Genomic DNA, 12,092 nt, shown 5'->3' with positions numbered 1-12,092 from the left:
TTTACCCTCAAACTCAGGCCATCACTGCCTCCTCAAGTTAAGAAGAAAAATAACAGGAAGGGAAAAATGAGACTACTGTGTTTCATTAAGCTAACTCTCAGAATGTATAGGATATCCAGCTATCAGCTGCGTCCTCAATCTTACAAAAAATGGAGAATAAATGACCTCTCAGTGCCCGATCACATGGTTTTTCTTCATCATTAGGGTATTTTGGTGGATCATACTAACTGATTTTAAAGATAAACCAATCTTACATTCCTGGGATAAATCTTACAGGGTCATAGTGCATTGCCATTTTTATGTGTTGTTGAATGTGATATTCTAAGATTTTGTTAAAGATTTTGGAATGATGAGATGTACTGAACTATAATTTTTCATTTTTGGGAATGCTTTTCTTAGGATTTGGTATTAGAGTTACGGGGCTTCGAAAATGTCTAAGGACAGTGAGCCTCCTTTATTTTATGTAAGTATTCATTAGCGTGGTCGTTTTGTTTGTTTGTTTTTCTTTCTTAAATGTTTGATTGAGTTCACAAGTGAAGCTATCTGGGCCTAGAGGTTTTTTGTTTATTTGTTTGTTTGGTAGGGAGGTCTAATAAATGCATTGTCTTTAACAAATATAAAATCACATTTTCTTTATTCTCGTCATTTTCGCTAAGTTTTGCTATATTTCTCCATAAATGTTTTTATATCTTCTAAGATGTTGAATTTTGGCATGAAGTTGTTCATAGTATTCTCTTATTGTTCTTTTAATGCCTATAACGTCTGTAATGATAATCCCTTTTCATTATTAATATTAGTGATTTGTGTTCCTCCTTTTTTATTAATCAGTTTTGCTAAAGGTTTTTCAATTTTGATAGCATTTTCAAAAGTCATCTTTTGGCTCAGCTAGTTTTCTCTAATATCTATTTTCTACTTTATTGATTTCTGCTCTTTATTATTTTGTTTCTTTGCTTCTTTTATATCTACTCATCTTTTCTCTAGATTTTTTTAGATGAAACCTTGGGCCACTGATTCAAACTCTCTAACTACTCTGATATGAGGATTTGAAGATACAAGTTTTTGTCTAAGCCCTGATTTATTTGCTTTCCCAAAATTTTAATGTATTTTCATCATTGAATTCTCAAAATATTTTCTGATTTCTCTTGTGATTTCCTCTTTGTCTTATGAATTACTTGAAATTGTGTTGTTTTACTTCCAAGTACTTGGAGTTTCCCTAGCTACAGTATTATTAGTAATTTCTAGTTCAATCCTGTTGTGATTAGAGAATATTCTCTTTGTAGTTCCTACTCTTTTAAAATTTATGGAGGCTTATCTATCCTGGGTAAATATGCTGAATGCAATTAAAAAGAGTGGGTATTCTGTACCTGATGGATATATTGTTCTACACATGACAATTAGGTCAAGATGGTCAATAGTATTGTTTGTACGTTCTCTGTTGTTACCAGTTTATTTTCTAGCCCTATAAAATTCTGGGAAAGGGGTGTAAAAAAATTCCTGCAATATTTGTGTAATTTTTCTTCCTCTCATTCTGTAAATGTTTGCCTCAAGCATCTTAAGACTATTATTTGTGGCATACATTTTGATAATTGATATGTCTTCCTGATTAATTTTCACTTTTATTATTATGAATTGCCACTCTTTATCTCTAGTAATATTATTTGTCTCAAAACGTATTTTATTTTCTATTAAAAGAGCCATCTGCATTATCATGCTTGCTTTTTGCATGATTAATCTTTCCTATCCATTTACTTTCAATATATCTATGGCTTTACATTTTAAGCAGGTCTCTGTGGTCCTCATGTAGCAGAGTCTGACTTTTTATGCTCTTTGATAATCTCTGCTTTTCCATTGGATGAAAATGTACAGAACAGAGGTTGGCAAACTGTGACCCATGAGCTAAATCCAGCCTATGTCCTTTTTTATGTGGCATATTGATAAAAATGGCTTTTTGTATTTAGAGTTTTGAAAATGAATTTACCAAGAAACCTTAAGCCTGGGTGGTTACCTTTGGCTGCACTATTGATTGACATTAAAATTTGACCTCTTTTCATTTTTTCCTTCAGTGGATATCCTATCAATACAGCTTAAAATTGCACTTACTTTCTGGGAAATTACATTATCTTGTAATTTCATGTGGAGTTTTGGTCAACTGTAAAGTTGTATATCTTTCATATCTTTTTTCATAAAAAGGAAGTCAGGTCTCCCTGTGAAATTTCATCTTGTTTACTTTGGTTTTTCCCTCTGTCAGTTATTTCTGCATCCCAATTCTTAGAAAAGAAAAAACTTCCATTTGTTCCATCAACAAATGTATAACCATATTGCTTGCAATCTTATTTAAACTATTTATGAAAAGTTTGAATAATATACAAGAGTAGCCCTGCCAAACACACATCAACTCATTAATAGTTTGTTTTATGTAGTTATTAAATTGGCTATAGATCCACTTACTTCTCTAATCTAGCTTATATTTATCCTGCTAATCAATATGGTTATCCATTATTTCCCTCAAAAAAGGTGTTTTTAGAGGTGAAGTATGAGATATTAATAGCTAACATTTATTTAGCACTCTATATGATAACCAGTTTTGAATTATTTATAAGAAACATTAAATTTAATCCCATGAAGTACTCTTAGAATCCCCATTTTCAGACAAGGAAATTGGGGCACAGAAAACTTAAGCAACGTGCCCAAGGGTTCATAGACTAGTAAAATCAGAATTTGGGCCCAGGCTGTTTGGTTCCAAAGCCTGGGCCCTTAACAATCACTTTTTTCCCACATTGCTACTAAAGACCATTGTCTTTAGGGTCAGGAGACCCAAGTCAGAGCCATTTACTTGTGCCAGACATCAATTAAGCTGTTCAGAAAGTTGGAGGCATTAGACCAGATTGTCATTAGGTGTTCTTTTAGTTCAAAATAGTATTATTACTTGTATTTACTTAGATGCCTGATCATTTCCATATAAAAAAGAGGCAAGGCTAATCATAAATACTTTTACATGGGCCTCTTATCATGGTCCTAGATGAATATTCTCGTGTCTGAGTATGTGACAAAACTGGAGTTTGTGCACAGCTCTGTCTTCATCCAGAGTTTAATACTCTATCAGAGTTGGCTTCATGAGCACAGGACCAGGGCAGGCAAACCGGTGTAAACGTGAGGGGCCTTGTGCTTGACATAATGCTCTACTATCACTGTCCTGATATTTGTAATTTGTGAGCAAGAGACCTCTCATCTTAATTTTGCACCCCACAAAATTATGTCACTGATTCTTTCAAATCCATCTACAGTCGTCTGGAGCTGCTGCACTGACAGCAGAAGTTCATTTGGCATTAGGGTTAGAGCGAGGAGATGCTCGCTGATATGAGAACATGATCTGTGATCCAACCCCTTCTTAGAGACAACTAATGACCCATCAGTGAATCCTGAGTCCCTTGGTTTGATGGTCTCTTCTCTGTTGTTTCTTGCTTTTTGGATTCTGGAAGAGCAGAATTTTTCATTACATCTTGTTAATATCTGAAAGCCAACTTCTGTGGTTCAGTATCAGTTATTTTTCTAATTGGGGAAGTAATGAAACATATTTACTTAGATCTCACATAGAGAGAAAGAGATATTTCTCAATGTGTGTTCCTGGTTTTCTCTCTGAGCATGATTCCTAATGCTAATATTATGTATTCTTTGTTGGCTATGATGTTAAATTTTCCATGCCATATGAGAATTCAAAATTTATATTTTAAATAGAACAAGGTTTTATTCCACCCTGTGAAACTACTTCACATTTGACTTACTTACTCCACCCACTCTACTCCAGGAGAATATCTCAATGATAAAAGAAACTAAATGAAAATTGTTTTGAACAAAGAGTATAGCCCTACTAATACTTCTTTGATATCACAGATTTTAAAAATCTGTCTTGTTAAAATGACCCACCATTCTCTCTCTGCCTCTCTCTCTCTCTCTCTCTCTCTTTCACACACACACACACACACACACACACACAAACACACACACACACACACGAGGGCATGGTTTGCCATTTTCTAACATATGCTCCTGCTTTACAAAGTTAGTTGAAGCAAACCTGTCAAATGCCAAAGTGTAGAGTATGAAAATTTCAACAAAATGTCAAGAGAAATGGGAAACCTAGTGAATTTAAGAAAATCTGTCATAAAGATTGTGTTGCGTGTTTCTTTCTGCCTAACTTTGGGTGACATATGGAAGTTTAAAAATATAACTTAATGATGTGTCTTTATCGTAAGAAGTTTATATAACCTAATTGCCACAAAACTGTCTAGTAGTTAATTTATTAGAGTAATAAAAAGATACTGTACTCTTAGAACTTAGAATAAATTCTGCCCAACAATACTGATGGCCCCTGAACCATAAATTTTCTATTTTTGATGCTTGTGTGAAACCTGAGAAGATGTACATGTGGGTATACTAGTTATACTTAACCATTTTTCTTGGAGCACTGATATGGATACAAGAACATACGTTAATTAGGAACAGTGCTGTGAACCTTCTGTTATGGGAGAAGCCTAGGTGTAAAGGATTGGGAAGAAGGAAATAGAGACTAATATAAAGGTTTGGTCATTTACGGGAAGTTGAGCCCTCAGATTCCACCCAAATGTCAGCTCTATTTTCTTTTTTTGAAATAACTTTAGGTCCACAGAAAAGTTGCTAAGAAAGTACAGAGTTCACTCAGGATTTTCACCTAGCTTCCAGTAATGTTACTATTTTACATACCGTGATAACATTCCTCAAAACTGAGGATTAACATGGGTCAAATCCTATTGAGTAAACTAGTCTTCATTAAGATTTCATCAGTTTTTTTTCACCACGGGCCTTTTTCTGTTCCAGAATCTAATCTACATGTTGCATTTAGTCATCATGCTTTGTTAGTCTCTTTTAACGTGGCAGTTTCCCATCCTTCTTTTGTATTTCATAATTTCAGAACTTAGAAGAGAACTGGCCACATATTTTTAGTATGTCCTCCACTTGAGTTAATCTCATATTTCTTGTGATTAAACTGGTCAACACAAATATTTAATCTACTTCCTTAAGAAAGTGCAAGAAATCCAAGAGTGCTGACTTGAAAGTAGGAAAGAGCAGGGCTACCATGACCATATTTGACTGTGTAAAGGCCAAGGTGATTAACTAGACTAATAGTATATTAATGTAAACATTGGCTGAAAAAAATTGGCTGTATATTTATTAACACCAATAATACCAATAATATGTCCAGGCACTGTGCTCGATATATGTTGCCTAATTTTATTGTCAAAACGACCTATGATTTAGGTGTTAGTATTATTATTACTATTATTATAATTATCATTATCATCATCATCATCATCATCTTGGAGTTGAGGAAATTTAAGCCTAGGGAAAGTTAAGTTCCCAGTAGTACAACCCAGTACTTTCTGTGGAATGCATCCTTAAACCTATGTCTTTCGGATTCCAAAAGCCTTACTATTTATTAATTAAACAATAGAAATTTAAGTATGTAATTTGTTGCCTCTTCTCTGAAAGAAGCCCATGTAAAGTATTATAATAAAGGTGTATTCCTTTAATTGAGTTATCCCAGATATTGACATTATATTGGTGAAAATTTCAATGGGAACATTCCTTTTATTGATATTGGTCAAAATATACTCTAAAACATTCCTTCATCCCCTCTGTCTTCCTCTCTTTCTCTCTCTCCCCATCTGTCTCTGTTTCTCCCATCTCTGTTTCTCTTTCTATGTATAGCAACACATGCGCACATATACATTATAGATAAATGTGTATGTTTGTACATAACTATCTATGATCTATCTGAAAACATAATAATCAATATGAGATCTATGAAAAATTATGCTTTCTAAACAAATCTCATTAATTGGTGAAATTTTTTATGCTTCAGTGCCAAGATGGTATTAGACAAAGTCCACTATTTTTTTTACAGTTTAACCATGAGTCAGTAGAAAGAAGGGATTTTAGGAGTATATTTTAGAAGCTTAAATGTCTACAGTTTTGACATTGTGCCACCTAGTATATTGGGTGGTTGCAAATTATTAAACTATAATTTATAATGGTTTGTGCCTTAATTTGGATGCACCACTTTCTGGCATTGTTCCCACTGTCTATTGTTATAATAAAGTGCACTGAATTGAGAAGTACATATTATCTAGTTCAACAATTCAGTTTTACAGATAAGGAATCAATATTTTCAAGGTCATTAATATGATTAATGACAGAATCATGGCTAGAACGTCTAGCTTATAAATGCCTTCCTCAATATTCTGTGATTCTGAAAAAATAAATTGAGCTAAGGGTTGATTAAAACAAAGTTTTCTAATTTATTTTTCATGTTTATTTTGAGAAAGAGAGAGGGAGGGAGAAAGAGAGAGAGGGGAAAAGGAGTGCACAGGGGAGGGGCAGAGAGAGGGAGAAAGTAAGCTCCATACTATCAGCACAGAGCCTGATATGACACTTGATCTCACATAAACTGTGAGATCATGATCTGAGCTAAAATCAAGAGTCAGAAGCTCAACATACTGAGCCACCCAGGTGCCCCTCTAATTATATTTATTTTGCACATATGATTATAAGAGGGAAATTGTTCAAGACCTTTAGTATACTATGTGGGTATTATATGAGATTTTTTTCATTACCAAAATTAAAGCAAAACTATATATTCATGATTAGAGTAATTAATGTGTTGCCATTGAAGGCTAAATATTAAGCTTTATTTAATCATTAATAAAATATTAATTTTATTATTTATTATTTATTATTACTTTAATTAATTTATTAATTAATAAAAATTTACTAATGGTGATACATTAAGATTTATTTATTCATTTGTAAAAATATTTTTTCAATCTAAACATTATCTGATTTTATGGAGGATGTTGCATAGCATAAGAATGCAAAAGGACACTGTATCTCATCTAGAGTTAAAATTAATAAAAAAAATACTTGCCATTAAAAATGTGGTTTACATAATAAAAAGCCACCATTACAAGTAAATTATACGTCTCAGTATAGAGACAGACAGATTTTTAAAGCCTTCTATTGACATCTTTGATGAATGATATCTTGAAAATCTTTTCTACTGAATCTTTCTGAAATGCTTTTTTACAAGTTGGAATCAAAGGGTGGACAACTTATCTACGTGACATCTATAGATACTTCTAGCGCCTAATAAGATACTTTCGAAGAATATGTCTTGAAACAGAATTTCCCACTATTGCAAATCCTTTCACTGATTCTTAGAAATATGGCCAGCATTTTTGCTCCTAGTGGAATAAAAGCAACTTGAAAATGAAAGACATATATATTTAGTTTGTAATCACCAATTGTAGTTCTGTTCTGTGATGACAAACCTACATTTTGAAATTGTCTTTCAAAACCTTCTCTTGGCTTTCTGTGCCAGTTTTATGAGATTGATTTGAAATCTTTAAAGGTGTTAGGATTTCTGTATTAATATGTCTCTAGATTTAATTATGTGTGGTTCATTTAAAAAATGGCATTTGAAAATTTCTAGATGTGTTAGTCTTTAGTAGTTTTTTATTTAAACTACCTGTTTCTTATATAATGTTTCATTTGATTCTAGGATTTTTAAGTATTTTTAGCTATATAGTTCTTTCCTAAAGAAAAATAGTTAACATGAAAGATGGGGTTGCTCACATCTATTTCACAGGGCTAATTACCTATTTCAGCAGAAAAATAGAGCAGTTATTGGCATTAAGTTACATTTTGATTCTGTGTGGTAAAGATAATCTGCAGTCTTCACACAGCTAATTTGTACCAATGATTTTTTAGCACACTCTTTGATACGCTCTTTGATTCTCTGAAATCCTTCAAAGAACTGGTTTGACAAAAATAATATTTTGACATAATATAAAAGTTTTGGTTTACTCTGATAACTTCAAAGGATACATTCTCAACAGAGTGAAGTAGGACACATCAGACTAGAGAATGCTTTGAGAGAATGTAGCCTCTTGGGTTCCCAGGAAATTCTGTAGTATTAGTACTTCACCTGTCTCAGGTGAGAAACTGTCAGGACACAGGAAGCCCCATGTTGAGATAAACAAACCTGCCATACCAATGACTCCAAAATGATCAACATACACTGCAATGTGTATCAGTCTGTAAATATGTAACTCACAGAGTTAAAGACAGAAGGAGCATGGAAGTCTCAGTTAGGGAATGCTACAGGATTAGAAAATGGACATTTCATTTATTTTATTTATAAGTATCACATTTGAATTTGATTGTGATATATAAATATACAAAGTATAAAATTCCTTTATCATCCCTCCTACTCCGCAAGAGATAACCAGCATTGATAGATTGTGTAGCCCCCTCTAGAACTTTTTTCTATGAACACTGTTTTGTGACCACCCCCTCAGGACTGTGTGCATCATGAGCATCCTTCAGTGTCAATGCTAATAGATATCACTCAATTTTTTTCAACACTTACCTAGTATTGCATCGTATGGATGTGCTATAAATTGTTGAATCATTACCCTATTGATGAACCTTTATGTCTCCCTGAGTTTCCACTATTATATATAGTGAGAGCAATGAAAAGCACAGTTTACCTGTCTTTGCATTCTTGTATTCCATAGCATATTGGGTTACTAGAACTGGAAGTGTTGTTTGAAAGGGATATTTCCATTTAAAATACTTATGAATAAATTGTAAACAGTATATTTTATCAATATTTAACAGTTTCTTTGCACTCTGATTGGTAAAGACTGTTTTTTCTAATTATCCTCCATTTTTCTATGACCGTTAGTCAATTTGCATCTCTTCAAATATTTATAAAATATTGATTTTTTTCTTCTATCAATTTTGGTGAGTATTATGCTAACTTTTCTTTTTAAAATGCTTTATTCTTTGTATTTTGGAAAGGATAACCCTTTGTTTCACATTTATTAAGACTCTCTCGTCATTTGTTTTTTCATTTGGTTTATGGTGAATTGTATCATAGAGAAGTCAAATTTTTTATATGGTCTAATCAACTGGTCTTTTGCTATTTCACCTTTGGGTGTTGTTTTCTGCTTATGATATTCTGCTACCCCAGTATAATAAATATATTCTTAGATAGTCTTAGATATTCTTTAAATATATTGGTTTAACCCTATATTTTCATAACAAATTAAGCTTCTTAAATTCTTTGGCAGAATTCTAAGTGCTGGTCAGCTTCCCAAAATGTATAAAGAATAGTATTGTGTATTCTCAATCAGAGGAATGGAAGGAGTTGCCAGTCCAGATTTTGCAAAAATATAGTGTCCTGAGGTGCCAAACTTCATATTTTAGTTTCCTGACTGTCTTTACTATAGAGATAGTTACATAATATTAAAAACTATTAAAGCTTTTACTGTCGCATTAAATCACAATAAAGTCCTTTAGGCTGGGAGATTTTAGGGGCAGAATCATGTCACTTTTTAAAATGTTAGCAGAGATCACAAGCTTAAATAAATCTATGAGGGCCACCGAGGTTAAGTACAAACCTCATATGAGTGAAAATAATGATTGGGTAGGTCCATTACATCAAACTGCAGATTTTATTTTTCTAGTGGTTATTTTAGAAGAATAATCTGGACACGAAGGGAGAACAGCTTGAGCTGGGAGTGCTCAAGAAATGTCCAGTGAAATCCAAGTATCCACCCAACTTCTGAATATATGTTTCCTCATGTTACATCTCAACACACACACACACACGCACACACGCACACACACACACACAATTATGTGACAGGCATTGTTCTAGATGCTTTACTTGACTCTCTCACTTGATCCGCATAATAAGGAACTAACGACTAGTCTTTTCCTTGCTTTCTGGGTAAGAAAACAAGGTGTAAACAAGGTAAATCACTTATGTAAACTAGCACAGGCAGAAGTGAGGGAGGCAATTTGGACACTGGCATTTTGATTCCAGAGCCCAGTGTACTGCCACTGCAGAGATCACACACCTCCTCACAACTCCACTCCAAAAATAAATAAATAAAAATGATGTATAGAACATTTGTGTAGCACTTCCTATTTTCTAAGATAATTTCATAGTCTTAACACTTTAATTATCCCAGCCATCTGCTCAATTCCCCAAGGTTAACTTTATTACCCTGGATATATAGACAGGGGAACTGAGGCACAGAATTTTTAAACAAGTTATCAAAGGCCACCCAAAAGTTAATCCCAGACCCCAGCATAAAACACAGTTTTGGATCTTTCTACGATGATAATTCTACTCTCTCTCCCCATAACAACAGCAAAGACCTCTTTGGAGTAACACGTTTAGAACATATAAATATTTTTTAAATGTTGCATAGAAGTATCAGTATAGCAATGGACTTATATTTTAAAGTGTTTTTTTTTTTCCCAGTGTCTTTAGACTTGCCTGCCTTTTATTGGAAGGCAATATTGAAGAATTAAGTATATAAAAGAGACAAAATTTATTTGAAAATACATAAAATGGAAATGTGCTCCAAGCTTATCCCAGATTTGACAGAAAGAACACTGCAAATTGAAAAATAGAGGCCCCTCTAATTGCCACATGTTCTCCCGTTCTTCCCGTGCTGCTCTTCAAACTGGCTGACTTCTTTTCTCCTTACTGTTTTTGCAAATGCTTTCTTCTCCCCTTCTGGGGTATACTTCCATAGCCATCTCTCATAGCTTCACCTGGCTAATTCCTAATGCCACTTTTTTAAGACGTTTTCCCTCACCAATCAAATTAACTAAGCCCCCTTATTATTAAGGCTTTTAGTACCAAATACTTTTAGCTCTTCTTGCAATACATAGTTATATATTTACTTTGGTGTTCATTTAGTAACTCTTTCCCCATTATTCTCCACTAGGACAGGGATCATCTTTATGTGACTAATATTCAGTCTCTAGTGGTTAGCACAGAGCATTGTACAGAGCAAACAATCAATGAGTATTTGTTGACTTAATAAAATAAAATAATCTTGCTTTCAGATTTTATGAGTGTAAGTGTTCTTAAACTACTGAATGTTAACAAGCTAAGACCAATTTCCCTATTTTCTATTTTGTCACCAAGAATATTTTCTCTGTACCTAAGAAGGAAAATATAAAATGAGTATTTTAAGCATCAATAACCAAGACCATTTCTGTTTGTTTATAAAGAATCTTCTAAATGAGAGGGCCTCTCCACATCGTCACTACTGAGTAAGAAATGAGACAAAGTTTGCTGGAACATGTATTTACAGAGTGATGTTCATGAAAGATTTTGCATTAACGACTTCAAAAATTATTGATGTTTAGAATTCAGTTGGGAGTATTGCCGAGTGTGTAAAGATACAGTTGACAGATATTTGCATCTGGAGTAGAAAAGAATATTTATCCTAGCTTTTTTGATGGGGACTCTTAGCTTAAGAAAGACTAGAGGAAATCTGAGACCTTGAACTTTCTGGAAAAGGTTACAGATGCTCAACAAGGAGACTGCTCATTCTGTAGTTGGCTTCATGGGTGTCTAGACAGTAGTCCTGGGGAAAAGCGTGCAAAGAGGCAACAAGTTAAATACCATTTTGGGAGTAGAAAATCAGGAATACAACTTAGAGGATGAAGAAAGAAGTCACAGCAAATGTAAAACTGTATAATCTCACCTTCTCTTACTTACTGCCCCAAATAGTGTACATCAAGAAACAATTCTCTCCCCAACTCTCAGAATAGAGATGTTGAGTGGAACACAAATGGAGAATATAATCTCTGTGAGAAAAGGATTGCATCTGTCTATTATCTAGTAGTTGGCCTGCCTTATAGTAATTATTGTATAATATTTGGTGTTGAATTAAGAAAACTCTCCCCCTGAGATCAGGAACACGACAGGGATGCCCACTCTCACCACTGTTGTTTAACATAGTGCTGGAAGTCCTAGCATCAGCCATCAGACACCAAAAGGAAATCAAAGGCATCAGAATTGGCAAAGAGGAAGTCAAACTTTCACTCTTCGCAGATGACATGATACTCTACATCGAAAACCTGACAGACTCCACCAGAAGCCTACTAGAACTGATCCAAGCATTCAGCCAAGTTGCAGGGTACAAAATCAACGTACAGAAATCGGTTGCATTTTTATACACCAA

General features: G+C 33.8%; 1 pseudogene; it reads left to right on the top strand.

The window, feature by feature from the left end:
* Positions 1-430: 430 nt before the first annotated feature.
* The window catches only part of LOC120221785, a 14,280-nt pseudogene continuing 2,618 nt past the window's right edge, over positions 431-12,092 (top strand).

This window comes from Hyaena hyaena, unplaced genomic scaffold (assembly GCF_003009895.1).
Source record: "Hyaena hyaena isolate Hyena2069 unplaced genomic scaffold, ASM300989v1 scaffold_814, whole genome shotgun sequence".
Lineage (NCBI taxonomy): Eukaryota > Metazoa > Chordata > Mammalia > Carnivora > Hyaenidae > Hyaena > Hyaena hyaena.
Note: the sequence above shows the minus strand (reverse complement) of the source record. Positions and strands in the feature narration are given on the sequence as shown.